General features: G+C 38.6%; 1 long non-coding RNA gene across 2 annotated transcripts; it reads right to left on the reverse strand.

Moving 5' to 3' along the window:
• Positions 1–2,206: 2,206 nt before the first annotated feature.
• Positions 2,207–22,432, reverse strand: LOC143883787 (uncharacterized). Of its 2 annotated transcripts, XR_013252533.1 has the most exons (6): positions 11,602–11,907; positions 11,294–11,401; positions 11,132–11,184; positions 9,695–9,838; positions 8,786–9,085; positions 8,399–8,471 (listed from the first exon to the last, which is right to left on the reverse strand). It is a non-coding gene; the product is annotated as an uncharacterized LOC143883787 (long non-coding RNA). The 2 variants fall into 2 exon arrangements; XR_013252532.1 differs by lacking the exons at positions 8,399–8,471; positions 8,786–9,085; positions 9,695–9,838; positions 11,602–11,907 and adding exons at positions 2,207–3,401; positions 22,284–22,432.
• Between the last annotated feature and the right edge of the window lie 309 nt (positions 22,433–22,741).

A 22,741-nucleotide genomic window follows, 5' to 3' on the forward strand; every position in this document is an offset into this window, starting at 1 on the left:
TAGGCAACCAAACAGATTTTTCTCTGAGAATCGCAAAGCACATCCTGCTGAAAGAAGGGACCAATCTCGTGTTTTCTCCATCATCGATCCATATCGTATTGAGTTTGATCTCTGCAGGGTCGAAGGGAAAAACCCTAGAACAGTTCCTTTCATTTTTAAGATCAGAAAGCAACGAAGAACTCAACACCCTTCTCTTCTCAGCTCCTTGCTCTCATCTTCACTGACGCATCTCAGAGTAGTGGGCCCCGTATCTCTTTCGTTAATGGGGTTTGGGTTGAGAAATCTCTCCCTGTCAAACCCTCATTTGAAGAGACTGCTAATAAGCTTTATAAAACAGAAGCTAAGCTTGTAGATTTTCAGACCCAGGTCAGATTTTCTTTCATTTCTCAAACCCTCATTTGAAGAATACCCATTTGGCCTTTGTTGTGAATTACTTGCCTTTGTTGTGAATTACTTGATGAAGGGTATAAAATTAATTTTTCCCTTGAAAGATCTTTTGTTTTAGATTGTTGTTTTCTTCGAGAAACTATTGTTTAATTAGCTGCTTCAAGATTATAATATTTGGTGGGCTAGTTCTTTGCTTTGGCTTTGCCAATTTATATTATTGTTTCCTTCTTGAAACTAGTGTTCAATTAGCTGCTTTGGGAATATATTTAGGTGGGTTGATTCCATGCTTACTGCTTAGCCTTCACTAATTTGGTGTTTTCAAGATTCTAAATGGACTAGAAGTTCTTCGTGCTTTTTGAGTTTATGTTGCTAGTGTTGCATTTTTCTCTTTGTATTAGACGTTCATCTTAGTTCTTTGGGAAGGTTGATATTTTTGTAGTCTTTAAGGTGTACAAGTTTATATCACATATGTATATCTGATCTACTAAAATATTTAACATTAATAATTTAATATCCAAGCAAAATTATGCTACATCTGCTTGTGCTGATTGCTGATATGCTGTTATTACATTCAGGGGCAATGCCAGAAATTTTGCACAAGGGGGGCAAAAATTATAGTAATTTTTTATCTATCTTAAAATTAAGATACAAAAAATTTCTATCTGAAATTTTGCACTAGAGGGCAAAAATTATAGTAAATTTTGCACAAGGGAGATAAAAATGGTAAAATTAAAATTTTAAACTTATTTTCTATCTAAGGGATGATTGGAAAGGGGGGCATATTTTTTTAAAAAGGGGGTAAGTATAAAAAATTATTAAAAAATAAAGGGATATATTTTTTTTCCAAAAAATTAAGGGGGGCAATTGTCCCCCTTTCCTTTCAAGTGGCATCGCCCCTGAGTACATTATTATTCAGCAGCGTAGACCCACCCCTGCAATTTTAAAAACTTTATGGCAGTGATCAGATGCTACGAAATAATATCTGGTCAAAGAGTGAACTTTGCCAAATCGTTGGTCATGGGAGTTGTGCTGGGAAATTTCATAGCTAGAGTATTGGGCTAAAATATTGGGTTGCAAGATGGGTTCTATCCCTAATACATACTTAGGCCTTCCTCCATGTACATGAAGATTGTCAAAAAGGCTTTGGGAACAGTGATCGAATGCGTGGAAAGGAGACTCTCTTCTTGGAAAAAAAGGATTGTTGTCTTTAGGGGGGGGGGGGGGGAGTCATGGCTCGCCTTCCACTCTATTTTATGTTGACCTCCTCTGTCCGACTTCCATCGATAATAGAACTGAACAACTTCAAAGGAATTTTTTATAGATCAATAAGGAAGAAAGTAGGAACTATGATTTGGTCAGTTTGGATGTGGTGTGTAGACCTTGTAGATAGGGAATACTTGGTATTAGAAGGCTGAAAGCAATGAACAAGGTGTTAATTGGGAAATGACTCTAAAATTTTGGCAATGACAGAGATATGCAATGGAGAAGGGTTATTAAGGCAAAATATGGTTCTGGCTCCAGAGAGTAGTGCCCCTTAGATGAGTATAGATCTATCAGGACTACACTATATGGAGATTATGAAATTCTCGAGTTTCATTAAAAAAGGATTATGATTCAGGATAGGAGATGGGGAAATGATTAGATTTTGGTTAGATAACTTGTGTGCGGATGGAACATTAATGGAGGACTTTCCAACTTTATTTAAGGCAGCATTTTGCAATGATATTTTGGTGGTTAAATCTTTGTGCAGGGTTAATGATATACTAGATTGTAATTTCAGATTCAGAAGGAATATCTTTGAGCAAGAAATGAGAGAAGTTACATCCTTTCAATGAAGAATTAACTCAATCTAAATAAAACATGGGAAGAAGAACAAAAGAGTTTGGCAATGGACCTCGATGGGCATGTTGACCTTCAGATCTTTCTATAAACACTTGTTCCTGAGTCATAATTCATCACTAGCGCAGCTAGTTTGGGAATTTAGAACCCCTTCGAGAATGAATGTATTCTATTGGTCCACTTGTTTCAATAAAATCCTCATTGTGGATCAGCTTGTTAATAGACAAAATATTATAGTTAACCATTCTGCCATTTGTCGTTCAGTCGACTCCATTGACCACCTTCTTCTTCACTGTCAATTTGCTCGTGAGTTGTGGTAATTTATCCGTGTCTCTTTAGAGTTTGTTGGGTTCTCCCATATCATATTGAGTCATGGAGTTTTGCCCCTTGACCCTCCAGATGTAGGACTTTATAAATCCTATTCCTAGCTGCCACTTTCTGGCTGGTATGGAAGGAAAGAAACGTGAGAGTTCTTTAAAGGTACTTTCAGAGGCATGCAGAGTTTACACAGACAAATTTTCTCGGTAATTGTTCTGTGGGCATCAATCCTTTCTATGTTCAGTGGAGTTTGATAACATCTTTGCATATGTCATGGGAGGTGATTAGGCTAAGCAGCATTCACTTGAAGCGCCCCAAGCCCAATGGACCCCTCCACCTCATGGGAGGTTAAGACTATACTTTTGATGGTTCGAGTATTGGTAATGTTGGTCTAACATGCATTGGGGAGCTGTTGAGAAATGCAAACAAAGAGGTAATTTAGGATTCAATACGCTTCTTAGGAGCAGATTCAACATATGATCATTGAAGGAGACTCCCTCAATGTGGTCAAATAGGTGAGAGACGAGATTAACTACCCATGGAGCTTCGTGGATGCCATAGAGGAGATTAAGGATTCTTTGGAAGGACTTGATACTGAGATACTATGGCTGATTCGCTATTGCGATCGGGAGTTAGCTGAGAGGAGACCCCATTTTCATACAACTTACCAGCTTGAGAGTGTATAGTTTGGTGACAAATAACCATCTTTCCTTCTTTTCCTGTTCTCTTTATTATTGGATTGTGCCTTTAAATCATCTCGGTCGTTGGGCTATACATTTTGATAGCGATCTTGAGCAACAGGGAACACAATTCAGAATCAGAGCATCGGATGGACGGAAAGGATGATGATCAAGTCCCTGATAAGAGAAACAGAGCCAAACGTAAACCAGCGTGGATGAGGGATTATGTGTAATCAAACTTAAGGAGTAATAGAGGGATTAGTTAGCAATTACTTGTTAAAATTCTAGTTTGTTTACATTACCTGTAAAAGGGAGGAAAATGCCAATTAGTTGTCCTGAACTCTGACAAATGTAACAAACTGATAGTGACATCTTTCTATATAAGAGCGAGCACCATCAAAGAAAGGAACGAATAAGAAAATTCCTTCTTCTAATCTCTATTTCTCTATCTTTCTTTCTCTCTCCCTCTCTATCTCTGTCTTCTACTTCCTATTTCTCTGAAAATTCAGAATACAAATTTCAGTTTCTGTATCACATTTCTTCTTTTAATAAAGCATTCACCTTTCTATATTAAAAAAACTAATTGTGCTGATAGGTGACTATGACCTTGTTTTCTTGTATTTGTAGGCAGCCACACAGGTCCCATTGTATTTTTCTGTATTTCACACACAACCTAGAAAGTTGATTGAGAGTGGTGTGGTCGATGGTGTATTCTTTACCCTTGGATTGTTTAAGGTTGCTAGAAGTACAAGAACTTGAGCTGGTAATGCGATACGTGGTGATAAGTCCAAAGCACGTGGTTAGTCAAATACTAAATTTAGATAAAATGATACTGTGGAGAAGAAAAGAAGAGAGATACCATCTCACGTGGGGAGAGTGACTCATTAATTTCGAAGATAAGACATACAATGACTTATATACAATACTCTGTAAAATATCTAAAATACTCCTTTGTGGTATTTTTTTACATTCCTCAAGCTGAAATGTTCCTTTGAACACTCTCAGCTTGCTAATCAGGTTATGATGTCGGTCTGAGTTGACCCCCCCCTTTTTTTTAAAATTGACAATTTTATTGATACTATGATGTCGGTCCCAGCTTGCAATACATATAATTAATTAAGAATGATCAGGAGCATACTCCTAGACCAGTTAAAACCAAAGAGAAAATCTACTAGTACATCTGCTCCAATAAGGACCACCCGTCAAAGCACTATCCTCCTTCCGAATATCTGATTTGCCTCCCCAACTATCTAAAAACACAGTCAAGAGAGCCTTCATCACTCCCCAATCCTTCAAAGCACTACTCGAAGGCCTCCATCCGATCGAATCCAATAATAAGTGCCATATTTGGGGCCTCTCATGCAATGCTTTCCTTAAAACAGACATGCCATCACCAATTAGATATTCATTTAGTTTGGTGATCTATACAAGCCATAAATACCGGAGGAGACTCAGCCATGATATGTTGAATTTGGGTCTCTAGCAGATATACAAGCCCATAATGCAGGATCAGGACTACCAAAGGGTCGCTGATCGTCAAAACATCCTCCACCAAGCGGCAACCCACCGTCTCGATATGGAAGCGATTTTGTCTCCATCCGAAACCGACTCCATTATAAAGAACGATCCCCAAGGTCCTGGCGGTGTCCCAAAACAAAATAGAGAGGGAGAGCTGACTACTTAGGGATGTTGGTCTTCCCAGATCCTCAAGGGAATCCATTCTTATTATGTTAAGAATCCTGTGACCAAAGCTAGATGGAAAGGTCCTTTTTTAAAGCAAACGAGAGGAGAGCCTTGAAACTTCCGCTCCTAGGGAGTAGAGATATAAGTATGACAGTTCGCCTCCCTAGTCACCCATAAATACAGAAGTCAAAACATCCAGCTACTTTTAATTATTATAGCTTTTCCAACCCCGGGAACCCCAACTATAGATTTATTTATAAATAGGACCAAAACTAGGAGGCTTGGGAAAGAGCTTTAAGAGTCTAAATAATCTGCTAAATCTTTTCTTAACGCCCGGATTGGAACTCAAGATAGAGCTGATCTTAGTCAAAATTAAATGATCTTGGGAACTGAAACCCCTAACAGGCAAAGTTGAAAAGCCGCCAGGGGCACGATTGATGAGGTTCTTTCTGACGTGTGGAGCAAACTTCCGTCTGAAGTGAGGGGTAGGTTTCTTGGGGTTTGCTGACGGTCCCAAAAAGTCTTCATGCCTCTGCTCAGGTCCCATCATGCCTTTTGATGGAATGGCTAACGGCTCCATCTCAGGTTTCCTAGCAAGAAATTTGGAACTTGAATTTGAATTTGAATTCCCAATGGGGCCCAACGGTTCATCGGGTAATGGCCTTGAGGTCACCGGAGATCGGTCTATTGCTAGGGAGGAACCAAATTCTTGGACGGGGGAATCAGGAATTTCCTTTGAAAGCTTAACCTCGATGGGGTAAACCTGGTCAAAGATTTTGAGTTTGACACCAAAACTAGGGAAGAGCCATCGAGGGGCTAGAATCTTAGCCGATACGAAAATCATACAATTTTGATGGTTGCCCTCCATCTTAGTTTCGACCACCTTGCCAAAGAGGCCCCCTAAAGCCTCTACCGTAGAAACAGCCCAGGCATGCAAAGGAATGCCAAAAAAATGAATCCAAAGCGCCTTCTCTCCTTGAACAAAATCCTTTGTCCATGGTGAGAGGGAGAGCAGATGGTTGCCCAAGGCCACAGGTCCCTTAGCAATAATCTGTGAAGCCTGCAATTCCGAGTCAAAGATAAAAATAACTTCATCCTTTGCAAGAAAAGAAGGGCATTGCAACGATGGGAGTTCCCAAGACACTTGTGCCCACTTCCACAACTCCTGTAAAGACTCATTATGGTTTTTCTTTTACCCGATCAAACAGGATCTAAGAGATTTTAATCACACATCTAATTCCTGCCCCGAAATAGATGAAGTTGGAATCACGGAATTTTTGTTCCGGTAGATTTTACCCGAGTCAGGCCGCAGACTATCTTCATCATTCTTAGATTGCACCTTAGGAGGTCGAGGAATCCATTTTAATGATGACCTGGTTGAATGACACCATCGACATTCAACCCGCCATTTATAGTTTAGGTATTGACAAGGAGAACAGAGCCATGCCCCAAGCCTTTTATCTTGGACATGCTTGGGTCTCCCTAGAGATACTCCTTTACCCCAAAGGGAAGGAAGGGAGGAAATCGATCTAGCCTGTGAGCATCTTCTGCATCTAAATCGCCATCCAAAGTTATGATAGCGACAATTAGGGCATTGCCAATCCTCTTCCCTCATCCCTCCATTTTACAAGCTTTCCTTCTTTCTTTCACTTCGAAACAGGCCGACTTTGAGTTGCCCCCTTTTGTGAATGCATCGCCAAGCGGATCTTGACTAGATACATTTAAAGGAAGCACTCCACTGCTACCAACTTACTTTTGAACAAGGTAATAGTCAATCTTGATGTATTTGGTTCTAGCACGGAGAATGAAGTTTTGGGACATCTTGATTGCACTTTGATTGTTGCACAAAAGAGGTTATATATGCAACTTCCAATGCAGTTCGTGTAGGAGATGTCATATCCATGTAAGTTCAGTTCTGGTTGATGCCATGCACTTATATTCGCCTTTTGCACTGGGCCATGCTACAGTTTGGTGCATTCTAGTGCTCAATTATACAATGTGGCCATTCACAAGCACAATTTTACTTATATAGATAGATTAGAAATCCAAACGTTTTTTCTTCGGTATTTATTCCTCCATAATTTCCTCTACACCTATTTTCTTTGTAAACGTATCCCATATATTCTCTCTTAAAAACCATAAACGTATCCCATGAGCAATGATAGAATGATTTTTTATTACGCCCCAGTTAATTATCCTTTTTAATCTCTCTCTCTCTCTCTCTAACGTGGCAATAAATCTCCTATAATTTCTCTCTAGCTAGGTTGCTTTTTACGAATCTTTGCAAACCATATTTTCTACGGAAAGAGACCCATAACCCGATTTTTTCAATCGCTATCTCTCCCTCTCCACAGTATTTTAATGTGAAGGTATTTATTTGGGCCTATTTTTAATTAGGACACCCCCCTATAGTTTATTTATGACTACTCTTTTACACTAAATGGGGTTGTCTCAAGTAAAATATAGGGACACATATTTTCCACTCTAAATAGGTACTGCAACAACAGAAGTAGAAAAGTTGGAAATAGAAAAGAGTCCTATAATCGGAATTTCAAAAGCCAATTTCAAAAAATCTTCACGTCTTCTCTTAATAAATACCCAAAAACAAGACTTTCTATTTATTCTATCTCTACACGCTTTGGAAGGAGACGTTATCATATCTCTCTCTCTCTCTCTCTCTCTCTCTCTCTCTAAGTGAACGAGCTTCCAAAGGTATTCCATGAAGTAGTTTCAGAGCCAATAGAAATAGTAGGTTAAAAATAGAATTTTTATGTTTATGCTTCTCATTTCCGATCACCAGCATAGATGCATGCAGTTTTTTGATAACTTGCTTTTGTTCTGATCAGGCTATCCTGACTGACTTTGGCTTGGCAAAGCAATTTGAGGAGATGCAAGGTCAAACTCCATGTGCAGATTAGTAGAGTACATGTCACATGAAATTTTAATATTAAAAATTAGGATTTATAAAATAACTTTTCAACATGGTTCCCACAAATTTTTATGAATCATTTTCATTTTTAGTCGCCCCGTGCAACGCACGAGTATGCAAATAGTAGATATGTATTATGTGATATTTTGCTACTTTTGGGTGTGATGATAGATCATACATGGGGCCTTGTTTTCATCATATATTATCTCTCTTTAGTGTGTATGATGTTGCCAGATATAATCAGTCGATATATCTGACACATAACATCCACATTGGATGTGGCAATCTATGGAACATGACGAGAACAAGGTTTATAAAGCCGTATTTTACACATTGATCTTTTCTTCATTCTCGGAAAATTTTTATATGAGGAAATTGAGCTCTCTTTTCTCAAATATTTGAGAAAAATAATAGCTTTCTTCCTTAGACTATCAAAAGAAAGTATCAAATTTTATTTTTTCAAAATTTCTGCATTAAAACAAAAAAACTAAATGTCAATTGTTTATTGTCTAGGACTAGATAAATGCACCCGTTGGCTGCATATTACTATTTCCTCCTCTTCTTCCACTTCCAGGTTTCATTGCTAGCCGGCGGTGCAACAAACACAATTGCAGGAGATGAAAATATACGAAAAACTAGTTCAGAAAAAGAAAATAATTAAAGAATGCATCAAAACTGTTCAGAAAAAGAAGAATTTTAATCGAAATTAAACATAAACACAAAATTACGTAAATTTAAGTTGGGTTCCGTTTACAGATAGAGAAGAGAGATATTTTAGCATATATTTTAGAATCAAAAGAGTCCAATTACTAAAAAAAAAAGGATATACATTAGTACAAAAAATGAAAATTGGAAATGCAGGTAGGCCCTAAAATATATAAAAAGAAAAGAAAAGATTGATGTTTCTTATAAATTAAAACTTAGAATCCTGGGGTAAGCATTTTTATACCTTTAGGGGATGGTTTGCTACTTTGGAGGCCTTGGGTGGGAAATTGACATTGATCTTGGAAAATGAAAAATTGAGAGGCAGATCAGTCATCACATTTCAAACCTAGATTAAAAAACTTCCTTGGAAAAAGAAAGGGGATGGACTTGTAGCACTCTGGCAAAGGTAAATTTGAGCAAAAGATAGCATAACTTTAAATTAGAACCTCTACTTCTTCACGGATGCGTAGGAAAGTACATTGTTCCTTCAACCATCTGTGTAATACATCCTTTTTTTGAAATAACGCAATGTCGCAATGTTTCCCTAGAAACCATACAAAAACAAAACAATCCTGATTGAAAGACTGCTAAGAAAGTGGGAAAAACAGGTAGGAATGAAACTTGCAACACAATGCGTAGGTGATGGGAACCTAGTTTTTCAAATATATTATTCTAATCAAAATAAAGAAAAATCATACCTAAATTGAATACCAACGAAAACCATAGGAAAAAAAACTCAATCGAGAGGGAAAAATAATTGAAAATGAATGAAAAATATGAATCGAGATCACGTAGAGCTGAAAGAGCCTCCTCCACCGACCCCATTGTGATGGAAAAAAAAACTATCCTCAATTACTTAGGTCTATACTTTATTACTTTACTATACATATAGAGAACAAAAAAAGAACAACCTGTATGAATAAAAAGTAAACCCAATTCAGAAAAATAGAGACAAAAGTTAGACAAATAAAGAGAGCTCCTTTTTGCTGAAAACTATTGGATGTAAAAAATTGTTATAAAAACTTGAAATTCCACAAGATTGCCAAAAATCTAGCAGTATACATATGCAATTAAAATCCACAAACCCAAGTAGCAGAGAAATCAAAACAACAATCAAAAGGAAGAGAAAAACACTAAAAAAAATACAACTAACCTGATGCTCCCTTGTTATGTGAGGGTATATTTTTTGAGTCTATAGATGCTGAGAACATGTTGTTTGAACAGAAGAATATTGATCCATTTGGTCCTATAGGAACAAAATAATTGGGGAAAAATGGATGTTTCTCTAGGGACCATCCTGTGGCACCATGCAAAGAAAAACAACTAAGATGGTAACAGAAGATAATTTAGGGCATTCTGGAAGATAAATGAAAACAGTAACAAAAACTTCAAAAAATCCATTAAACAGACATAGAAGAGAAATTGAAAACTGAAAGGCCGATTCCAAAAAGCAACTGAAATCACCCATATCCCTTTCAAGAAAAACCTTAAGAACCATACATTAAGATATGCGTTTAGCTGACGGGTCCCACCTGTAAACAACACGGCTTGGAACATGGCTTGCATGTGATAAAAATATCATGGCTGAATAATACAATGTGCCATGTTGGAATATTATGATGGCTGAAACCTCTGCCAGCAAAGAAATCGAAACAGCAGTGGATGGAAATGGAGTTTGCACCTACGTTTCCTAACTCGGGCAATAAAAATGGAATGAAGAAAAAGAAACAGAAACAGAAAGGAATAACTCCGATAGAATTGGAAACGTACTGATGGTAGGCCTTTTACGAAACGGAAACTCTGGAAATTATTTGCATAAATAGATAATTAATTGAATGTGTCTGAGTAAATCATGGTGTTATTGGAAAGTTTAGATTTGAGTCTGGGTAAATTATGAAGTTGGATCTGATTTTAAGGGATTTATGATATGCTTATTAGGGATTTTTTGAGTATATGGAAACTGGCTGGAAAAGTTATGGAGAGAAATGGACGCTTCGTTTCATATTTTGCATAAATAGTGGGATTATAGGCCATAAATTCGGAAATACCAATCAGAAAAAACGCCTATATTAAAGGATGCTACAAAAACATATCAAGCGGGAAAGGCGTTAATGAAGGGGAAAGATATTCATTAAGAATATCTGATTGCACATTAGAAATTATGCGCCACTTAGACTGCATGTAGATACGGGATAGAGGAGGGGCTGCCACGTGGTAGCACCACAGCTTATAGGATTCCGCATTATATATATATACTAGTGGGACAACCTGCGATGCACGGGACCCAAAAAAAACTACTAATTAAATAAATGAAGTGAACTAAAAAAAATGAAAATCTCAGAAATCATATCGAAATAGCATCTGGAGAAGAAGAAACAAATTGGAAGTATTACTTATTGGTGCGTTAAATATAAAAGGAAAGAATTACATCCGAGTTTACAAAACTCTAGAGGAGTCATCAACAATGATGTAAAAAAAAGATTTTGGAAAGAGATGAACAGGTAAAGTGTCTCCTTTGCAACGGCAATCTTGTTTCGATAGGTAAAAAAATCAAGTATAATCTATATCAAATATCAATAAAGGTGCTTACCTCTTGGAAAAGGAGAAGAAGAACTCTGGCTTCTATCACTAATGCTGGTACTTCTGAGAAATCAAAAGAGAAAGTGAAAGTCTATTAGTAGTGGGCCTAGAAATTGGATGATTTCAAAATCAATTGAAAAGCATAATGGAAAGTAGTGGTCCAATGACAAACCGAGGCAGGAGCTAGAAGTCCAAATGCATAAAATGAGCACCTGGACCATACAGCAGTTGGTATAATAATTTTCGGTAAACCTAAATCACATTGATCGGATGATCTTAGCTGTGCAATAAAATGATCCAAATCAGTAAAAAAAATTCTGAAGGGAGTGTTGAAATGCCCAAAAAAAATTGAGACATACATAATTCTTCAATCTATACATAACACTAATACAGGTTTCTTAACTTGGAATATTCCTCCACATTTATAATTTTACTACAGAGATTTCATGAGCATATATTGGTGTAGGACCTGGACCATACCTTGAAGAATGAAAATAAGCCAAACAGGGTTTAGAACCAATAAAACAATAAAATTTTTAATGATCTTATAGTTAATATAGAGATTGGAGCCTTCGTATTCTTCGTCTCTTATATATGCAGTCCTTATGGATAGAGAAGGAGAGCTTCTGCAACCACCTATTTTATTTGATTCAATTTGAGAGAGAGAGGTTTTTTTAAAGGTAGAAGACTAAACGTTTCCCAAAGAACAAAGAGATGGAATAGAACAGACTTTTGGTATTTTCAACTTTTGGAATTCCTCGATAAAGAAGGGTTGCCATTTTCTCAACTTTTGGAATTCCTCTTAGATAAAGAAGGGTTGCCATTTTCTCAACTTTTGGAATTCCTCTTAGATAAAGAAGGGTTGCCAGATGGCTTCTTTAGACAAGTATTCTCGATAGGTAGACACGCATTCATGATAGAAACGATTTGTAGAGAAATGCTAAACCGACGGAATTCATTACGTTAAACGGAATTAATTACCCTGAAATTTGCAATGGAAAAAATGCCACGTTGGAAAAATTGATGCCATGTAGATTCAAGAGAGAAGGAGGGGCTGTCACGTGGGCGTGAACTATAAACAGCCCTTTTAGTTAGGCAAATATCAGGGCGAGACGTAAGCAAATATCGACAGAAAATCTCGAAAACATCGCGTGCGATTTCAATTAAGCAAAAACGAAGACACCCCACCCCAGCTTAAAATATAAAAAATATCGGGGCGAGACGTAAGCAAATATAGAGAGAAAATCTCAAAAAAATCGCGTGCAATTTTAATTAAGCAAAAATGAAGCAAAGTTGGGCTGACACGTAAGCAAAGTTTCTCTTTTTTAATTAAGCAAAAACAAAGTATCTTTTTTTTTTGAAATAAGCAAAAACCTAGAAAATAGATGCTAAGACGAAAGGGGAGGCTGACACGTTAGCATGAACAGTAAAAAGACCTTTCCTCTTTATTATAGATAGAATATAGGATTATGTGAGAAGAAGAGGACAAAATGGTCTTTTGAACAGTGAGACACGCCTCCTAGGTCAATAGTTTTTAAACTACCATTCATCCAGAAATTCAGAAACTTTGCGTAATTGTAGACACCCCATTTTGACCTGACCCGATTTTCCAAATTCAAATAAAATCCCGAAGTTGAATAAGGTCCTGAAGTGCGAAGTAAACCCGAAAAATCCGAAAAATGTTATTGCTGCCGGGCCTATTGAATATTCTTCGCAACCCAAGAAACCCCGAAAATCCCATTGACACTCCTCTAATTGAGTCTTTGAATTCCAAATGCTTGACTACAACGTGATTTTGATATTTTCGCTAATTCACCTTGTCCATTCGTGCGTAAAAGAGCTACCAAAAGGTCATCACCATTTTCAAAGATGTCCCTGACAAATTATGCCGAAAATGGGCCAAAAGAAAATTAAAGAAAAGACAAGCGGAATTAGTACTATTATCAAAGCATAGTTGTACCAACATTATTTCAAGAGGAATGATACATCCACCCTTTCTTCCTACCTAGACCGCCCCTTTTGCAATGAAAATACACCCAGAGTGGGCTGTCTAAGGAAGAAAAAGAGGCAAGCATATTGCTTTCCTTTATTAGTATGCCCCTGTTCTTACCTAGACCCCATCTTATTGGAAGGAAATGAAGGCAAGCATATGTAAAGGGGCTGTCCATGGAATGGAAAGGAGGCAAATTTATCATTTCTCTTAAATAGCCAACGAATTAGGGCTAGAAGGGGGATCTCATTTTCTAAAAAAAAAAGAAGAGAGGGGAGCTGGTTTTCTGCAGCCGCGAAGGAGGAGGAGGGAGGAGGCGCCTCATTTTTTTGTTTCTCTAGAAAAATAGCAGAGAGAGGGAGGGAGAACGGGCAGAGCTTGATCCCCACCCACCTTGAGCCACCATCACTACCACCGCCACTTTCTTTTTCACCACCACCGACCACCACCACCACTGCAATTTCTGCGCCCCGAACCGACGACCACCACCACCGCCTCATCTTCATCTCTACCTCCACCGACCGGCCACCTCATCATCACCATCATCTTACCTCTTCTTCCCCTCCCCATTTTTATCACCAAACCCCATTTAACCCAAAACCCAAATCCGGTCTTCCAGCCGCCCACCATCTTCCACCTCCACCACCATCTCCTCCAGCCGACACCCACATCTCCACCCTAACATTTCTCCCTCTCATCTTCTCCGGTTGAGCTCCAGCCGTGCTCCGGTTAAGCTCCGGCCGGCCATTTGCAGCCACCTCTTATCTCCACCACCGACCACCATCCCCAACCATCATCGTTTTCCTTTTGATTCCACCTATAAGAAAACCACCATTTCAACCCATTCCCATTTTCTCCTCAAACCCATTTCACCACCCACCTCCACTCCTCGAAACCCCCAATCCGACCACCAACCACCACCTCCTACCTCCACTAGCCACTATCTTCTCCTACCTCCCGCCATCTCATCTGCTAGGGTTCAGAGGGAGAGGATAAAAGAAAATTTTCTTTTACAGAAGCAGAGAAAACAGAGGGCAAGGAGAGATTGCAGAGAAAAGGGGGAAGAAAGCCACACCCACCGCCTTATTCTTCTTATTCTCCTCCTCCTTCTATCATTTTTTAAAGCCCATCTCACCCAACCCCATTTTCTCCGACCCATCTTCGCCTCCACCACCGGCCATCTTCTACACCTATATTCCCAAACCCCATCTCCATCCCCACACCACTATCACTAGATCCAAACCCATCTCAGTCAACCCTAAAAGCCAACCGCCCAAACCGTTCTCCATTGATTCCGGCAAGATTGCCGGAATCCGACCGAAATCACCGTTGAATCCAATCCTATTTTTTTTATCCCCTCCCAAACCCATTCCATCTTTACCTCCGTGCAACCCTCATCTCTCCCACCACCACCACCTTATTCCACCTTCGTTTCTAGCATCCAAACGAGCCTCCATAAACAGACCTTTTTCTTTGTCACAGCCACCTCTTTCTTCCCATTGAAACCCATTATCAAACCCACCTGGGACCTTTCTCGTATTCAGCTCCAAAGGAATTCGAGCGTGAGAAAAAGCCCCAGCAGAAACTCGAAATCCCTTTTTTAGGAAGAGGAGAGGCACATGGTTGGTGAAGAACCTTCAACAGAAGGAATTAAATTTCTGCTCGAGTTCTTCTGGTTCCGAAAGGGCGTGGGTTTCTTCTTCTTTTTCGTGGGATTGTGAGAAGACAGAGAACAAGAATCGAAGCAGGAGAGAGGGGTTTTTTTTTTTTTTCATTTCCCAAAAATCAGAGAGAGGCTTCGGCTTTTTCTCTTCCTCGATTTTGGTAGAGATCTGATTCCAGTCATTTTTCTTGGCCAAATGTCCCTGCTCTGATAAATCGGAGCTCAGATCGTTATCCATAGCATTGAAATCTACTTTGTTGGCTTCGTCGGCATTTGTGATCATGGCGGTCATCTTCGTTGAGAGCTTCTAGCAATTTTGGTAATTCGCAGTGCTATTCTGAACCCAGCAAGGTAACTCTTCTAAACCTTTGTATGGCTGAAATTTTGCATAGATATCCACCTTGTTTTTCTGGTATTGTAGCAGCAATTCATGAATTGAGTGCTAATTTGGCTCTTGAATGTGAGATGGCAATTTTTTATTTTGGTGATGAATGGATGGTAGAGGGCTGTGGGTTTAATTGATGTAGGAAATCAGATTATAACTCTACTCCATGTCATGAGTATGAGTATCATCTGATTTCACAGGAGACCCCGTGTCGAGGGTTTGATTGTGTGCTTTATTTGATCTCGTTTCTTTACCCCATGTCGAGGGTGCGGGAGTAGGAATTATTTGATCCCATTGTTTTTTCCTTTTTCTTTAGAACATTCTTGGGTTTATTCAAGTTTGATATTGTTACAGTTAGATCGGTCATTTCCTTGCAAAATTTCTAGATCCGATTGATAAATCTTTTTAAAATTACATCTGTGATTGCATGATAGCTGATTTGTTGAGTGATATGCCTGTGATTTCGGTCCTCTGATGGAGTTGATTTTCGAATCATACTTTAGTAATTGTTATGTCTGAGAATGCTATGCTCAGGAATGAATTAATTGTGCTTGGTCTATGCAACTTTATGATTAGTTTCCAAATCATTTTAGCCCCTAGAGTTTTGAGCTTAGATATGTTATCTTGATATAGTCGTTGAGTGTCTTAACATTCTCAGAGTCTGGTGCATGTATGCTTGAAGATTTGTTCATTCAAAGTTTTAAGATCATCTTCTCCGTTCGCATTCTGTTCCTTTTATTCGGGATCACCCCTGTCATCCATGATTTACTTCCTTTCTTCGGGTCTACTCTTTGCACGTTCCTCGGGATCCCTTTTGAGTTTCGGGATTCTCTCGATTTTGGGAACACTTTGTCGGGTCAGGCTACGACGGAATTTTCTTGAGCCAACCCCTTCCCTCCCTATTTTAGAGTTTTCGCAAGTTAAGGGATTCCCCCTTCTCAGAGTTGTTAGTCATATTTTGATTTACTTGCACCTCTTTTAGTGTTGTTTGTGTTGTTCATTTAGTAGTCTATGTTATGGACTATTAGTTTGTCCTCTAGTTTAGGAGTTTGTCTGTTAGAGTTGTTTCTTCTTTATTAGAGACTAACTCAGTCTTATTAGAGCTTTCCTGTTTGGGATCTTGAATTTGTTTTCGCTGTTTCTGGGACACTTCTTTACGTGTTGTGGTTCGTCTCTTTGAGACGCTAGTTGCTTATTCGGGGTTTCCCCTTTTAGATTCAGGGCTTCGCCCTAGTTTGTGGTGTTACTTGCATGTTCTCTGTAAGAGTGAAATCATTTTAGGATCCAAAAGCATTGGAATATTTTAAAATCCAAAAACATTAGAAATTTGAAACTCAAAAACATTTGAAAATTTTAAAAGCATCAAAAACATTTGAAAAACATTAAAAACCCTTAAATCATTTGGAGTGTTAGGTTTTAGTTAGGAGAGTTCGATTTTCGAACTACGTTAGCTTGATCCTCTTCTACGAGGTACGTAGTGCAGCTTGGGATCTTCATCCCAAGTCCAGCCAAACTTTGTAAATAAATGCTTTAACCTTTTTTCTTCAAAACCTTGTTTTCAACAAAATCTTCCTCTAGAGTTAGGAGTTTGTCCTAGATAGAGAGTTTTAGAGTTAGGAGTTCGTCTTTGATGTGTTGTGTGCTTGTTTGTGTTTGTTTTAGAGTTAGGGGTTTGTCCTAGAGTTATAGGAGCGCCTCCGTCCGGTCAGTTGGCGATTCAGATCGCCGACTGATGACTAGGTCTAAGATGCGTTAGTGATCCCATTGTTTTCCTTAGGAAATACAGCCTAGTTACACATAGGTTGTAGGAACCACCTGCATTAGCTTAGGGCTAACGTGCATTTAGTTAGGGCATATAGGGTGTCCTAAAATCTACAATACACTGGAATTTAAATAATCGTTCAAGAAGCTTTAATAACTAGTCCGGTCTTTTAGATCGAGTCTAAGATAGAGGTCTAGGTGTCTTAGGCATCCTAGCTTAGAATAGGCGCGAAGAACTACGTTGCCTTGATTCTCGTGGAGGCGGGGATACGTAGGCTTCTTTGGATGAATACCAGACCATCCGAGAGTTCCTTGGTAGAGCTCTCCTTCACATTGTGGAGATCTTAGAGGATCGCAGGAGGGATCTCGCGTCCCTCGGCACCGTCCTCAGGATCGGGGTCCACAGTAATTACGTAGTAAAATGACTATATATTATAGAAGATATCTCAGCTATCACTTTAGAGAGGATGTTCTAGTCTAAAGAGATTGCTAGGAACATCCAACACAATCTGGGAGATCCTCACAATGCATGTGATGATTATCTAGCAATAATTTATTAAAAGTTCAAGCAGTTACTTTTTTGTGCCATCCCAACCATATAATTGTTTATATGGAGTGATCAACACCATTGCTTTGGGTAGGCGGTTTGATCTTTCTGGTCATAAGCCATTCATTGCAAAAATAACAAATTATTAACTTAAAACTCAAAATAAAGCTTATGATTAGTTCCAACAATCATTTTGCATTACAACTAAAGGAAAATTGTACCATTATTGGAAACAATAATTTTTCAAGTAACTACGGAATTCTGCGAGCTTCTCGGTCGACCGGTCAATATATGCACCCATAGCTCTGAAGTATTTATGCCTCCAATTTTTGTTGAGGATGAGAAAACCGATGACTCTCCAAAATCCCAAAGCATATGACATTGCCACAAATGAGTAGAAAATCACAGGATTATCAAGAACCCTAGAATTTTCCCCCTCATCTCTAGGAGGTTGTGGAGGGATGTCCAAGGAGCAATTTCTTTTTAGTGGTGGTCCACAAAGATCTGGATTTCCCTCGTAGCTATCGTTACCAAATGTGGTGAAGTGTTTCTCATAAGGGATCTTACCTGATAGGTTGTTGTAGGCGACGGAGAAAACGCCAAGAAAATCCAGTTGAGATAATTCATAAGGGATTTTCCCAACTAACTTGTTCTGAGAAAGATCTAAACTCTCCAAGCTTTTTAGGTTTTGAAAGGATCGTGGAAGATGGTCAGTTAGCAGGTTGTTGGAAAAATTTAATGAGAGAAGCTCTCCCAAGTCTCCTATTTGGAATGGAATGTCACCCTCCAACTGATTCATGGACAAATCGATTCCAGTCATCAAGGTAAAAGGAACACCCTCGTAAGTGTAAGTTACACACTTTGTGGTGAAAGAAGTTGAAGGCCTAGGAAGAAATGATGTAGTATACGAGTAAGTTACACCGTTTGGCCTAGGATGAAAGGGTGTATAATTTATAAAAAGATCGAAAATTTGGATTTGATCTACTTTCTTCCATGAAATTATGCGATCGAGATAAGAAGGTATATTTCCAGAAAAATAATTGTTGGAGAAATCCAAGATATGGAGGTTACTTAGTTGACACAGTTGTATTGGAATGTGTCCTCGAAAGAAATTATGCCCTAAAAGAATTGATACCAATTTTGAGAGGGAGAATAACCAACTAGGAATAGTATCAGATAGGGTATTTTTTCGCATATCAAGAATCATCAAATCAAGGCTATTTAACAGGCCAGTTGGAATTACTCCAGTGAAATTATTGTGGCTAACAAGTAAATATTGCAATCGTGCCAAGTTAGCATAAATTGGGAGAATGTCTCCTAAGCAATCTATTACTTGATACGTTTACGTAAACCAGCTGAGCGCATTTTTTGGTGAGTTGATGTGGCATTTCTCCTGAAAGGTTGTTGCAAGATAGATCCAATACCTTTAAGCTTTTTATTTCACCCATGGATGACGGGATCCTACCTTGCAAAATATTTTTGGATAGGTTGAAGTAATTCAAATGAGGGAAGAGTGTGCCGATGTTTGTAGGAAGTGGCCCAAACAGATTGTTCTCAGAGATATCTAGAAATTTGACGAACGATGTAGTGTTGTGGGTAGACTGAGGAATTGAGCCTTCGAACAAGTTACCGCTTTACAACAAGGTCTCACCTGATGTATTGTACAATAGCCAAGATGGGATGATCCCTTTAAAAGAGTTATGACCCAAATTTAAATAGTGCAAATAAATCTGAGTTGAAAGGAAGCTAGGAATGGTACGAGCGCTCAGTTGGTTGAGGTTGCAATTTTCTACGGACAACGACAAGAGTTGAAAAGTAGGAACCCAATGTGGGTGTTGGGTTTCGACCTCTAATTGGACATTGTTTGAAAGCTGCGAGAGGTTGGCAAAAATAGAAAATGAGAACACACCCATGAACTAATTATTTGAAAGATCAATAAATTGTATCTTTGTTAGGTTCTTGAAAACGAATGAAGGAATCTTCCCTGTAAAGCGATTGTCGGAGAGAAAAAGCACTTGCAGGTTATGCATGCCTTCCATACATGGATGAAGACCACCCTCAATTGAATTGCTCATGAGATACAAATGACTTAAGTTCCTTAGTTTGCAAATCCGTGTAAGAATAAGACAGAGAAAATGGAGACAAAATTAGATTGATGTCGCAAAATGATAACGAGGAAGCCCCATTGTATGATTATGAGGCAAAATAAAATTCTTCGTTGAAAAATAAGTTTCTCATAAAAAAAAAAAATTCTTTTTTTTTCCCAATTTATTAGTGTAAATGTAAATAGTCAAATTTTGGGAAATAATATTCTCACACCTTGACTCAGTAAGGCCTATCAAATGTATGGATAAGATCAATCAAAGGTGGGACCTCAAGACCACTAACTTCTTCTGGATGATGCCCTCATACATCAAATCTCCAACATGGGGTCCCTTTCGCTATTTCTTCCCTTTTTTATTTTTTTTGCCTATCTTCTCCATAAAAAATATTTTTTATATATTTAGTTGAATGGATTGGATAGCCAAAAAATGGACCCCGCCTTACAAAGAAGGCAATTGACATACGGCCACGTTTGGATACCCATGAGATTTAGATTTGGATTTCTCACATTTGCAGTTGAGATTTGGAACTGGATGAGATCCTTAGATTTCTAAAACAGCTGTAACAATGAAAAAAAATCCGATTTTCAAATCTATTCAGCAAGACTTTATTTGGAAATCAATATTTGTGGCAGCTACCTTCACCCTCGCTGCTCCTCGACATTGCTGCAGGTGCAGCCATACGTCCCTCCCTCCCTCCCTCTCTAACTCTCTCAATCGAATTCATACAACATGAGCATGAGGATGATTGATGTATTTTGTATCCAAAACTCAAATCCAAATCCAAATACAAAAACATGAGGTATCCAAACGTGGCCCATGTATTTTTTTTATTTGACTTTTTTTTTTGAAAAGGTAATGAATTTTATTAATACCCAAAACACAAGTGCCGGGGACGAGACTTCCCCAAAACACTAAGGGGCAGTTTGGATACACTTATTTTAGAATCCTAGATTTCCTCAAAATTGTAGTTGGGAGACAAGAGAAGAAAGAGAGCACCGTCGTTTTATGATTTCTAGCCCTTCTTTCCAACAGCAAGAGTGCTGGCGATCGTCCCATGTTTCCAAGTTTTAGAAATCGGAGGACGCAGGAGAGATTTCTAAAACCTGGTTTTCTTACTAAAAATCCAAGAAACGCTGCCAGGACAGCATACCAGCAGCATGATCATGACCCTCTTTTACACGGTTTTCAAACTAAAACCTGGATTCTAAAATCCGTATATCCAAACGGCCCCTAAGTATTACAAATTTACCCGATATTCAGGATAATGTTTACAATGTATGATCCCCCACCAGAGCCACGTCCCCAATAATGGTATTGTTACGGTTCACTCCGGTCTTTGCCAAAGCATCCGCTTTGGAGTTTGCGGACCTCCCTCTGTGAAATTGTGCGTTATTCGACTAATGGAACGAAAATTGATACTTGAGCCAAGAAAGGGTGTTCGTACTCGTTCATTTTGAAGTAACACCCTAGTCTCGAGTCTGGATTCTGGCATCAATAGAAAGTACAAGGAGACGTTGGGGTTGGACGATCATCCCAGGTGGGCAGAGGGTGCCCATCTTCCTACGATGACTGCTATTGATGAAGGCAAGGGTTGGTTTCTCGGTGACTAGTGACTGTTTAGAAACTGTTTATAACTATGTAGGCTAGCCTGTTGGGAACAAAAGGACTCTTGCACTAGTTGGGATAGATGGACACAATCCGGTAAGACAGTCTTTTACTGTGTTCCCTTTAAACCTATTCAGGTTGCACATGTGATACGATTGGTTTTGTAAAAAACGATAAATTTTTTATCCAATTAGCATGCCAAAAAAGGGTAAACTTGATTCCCTTATTGTTATCAGGTGGCTCGATGAGCTGGATGGGAGATCTCCCTCTCCATGGAGAATTTCAGAGTTCATTGTTGAGAAATTGAGATACTTGATCGCGTGAAGGGACACCATGTCCCGTTCCATCTTGTAAGGAGATCATGCAACTTTAGAGTATTTTTATTTTATCCCCTCATAGTTTCATAAGATTTCTTTTGGAGAACTAAAGCAATGCTGATGAAATAAACGGATTAGATCAATCAAAGGTGTGACTCATAACCCTCATTTTTAAGGTTTCCGAAAAAGAAAAAGTTTGTATTATTATATTTTCATAGCCTACATGATAAATAGTCATTATCCAATCTTCGCATCCATGAAGGCATATCACTTCCTGTGCCCGCCACTTGTGCCCTGTGGATGTGATCTGTTTTGATAACTAACTGACGAATACAAACCTGGCCCATTATTGTTTGCCCTGTGGAGCATTATGCTTCATTAAGGATTTCCCTATCAGAAGCTAAAGCTTTGATATTTATAGTAGTTAATAGGGTGAATGGGATGTCCATTACGTACGGGACTAGAACCATATGGGTTTTCCTCATCATGTTTCACACCCCTGTCCCTATGTATGACATGATGTTGACCCTAGGCTTGATCGTAAGACTCATTTGAGGTTTTGTTTGAGTGATGTACTGTTTAAGACCCAGTTATCGGTTGTCTCTGGGTTGTGACCTGTGAGATCCAAAGATCTTAAAAGAGAGGGTGGGAATATCATTTCCCATTTTCTTTATAAAATTCATAGTTTACTTTTCTTAAAGGTGAATTATGACAGAAAAATAACAAAATCCTGTCAAAAAATACTCCACACATCATCATTGTGGGTGAGGAAATCCTACTGCCCCGTACCTGTTGAGATGACAAATGTAGATGTCAGATTATTCCATGATAAATCCAGGGTTTGAAGGGAGGAAAGGTTGCCTAGACATGATGCAAGACTTTGATCGTCAAGATTGTTATTGCTGAGATATAGATTCGTGAGTCTTTTCAAGCCACATAAACCTACAAGAAAAATGATCAAGACATAAACACCCAAAACCCATTTCATTTATTACTAAACAATAAATTGCTCCCAATGGAAGGGACAGTATGGGTTGACTTATGATGGTCAACTTGATCAACAGTCTTGATTACACCCCTGCCCATATGTGGAACTTAATTTTGACCCTAGGCTTCATCCTAACCATGACCACTCAAAGTAATAACATAATTAGTCCTGTAAACATGTGGAGATGATATAACTATAAGATTTGGCCCAGTCATTGTGTTGGTTTTCTCTGAGTTGTGAGATCCAAAGATCTTAAAAG

Source organism: Tasmannia lanceolata, unplaced genomic scaffold (genome assembly GCF_043159265.1).
Source record: "Tasmannia lanceolata isolate RefF3 unplaced genomic scaffold, GAP_Taslan_0.1 ptg000008l, whole genome shotgun sequence".
Taxonomy (NCBI): domain Eukaryota; kingdom Viridiplantae; phylum Streptophyta; class Magnoliopsida; order Canellales; family Winteraceae; genus Tasmannia; species Tasmannia lanceolata.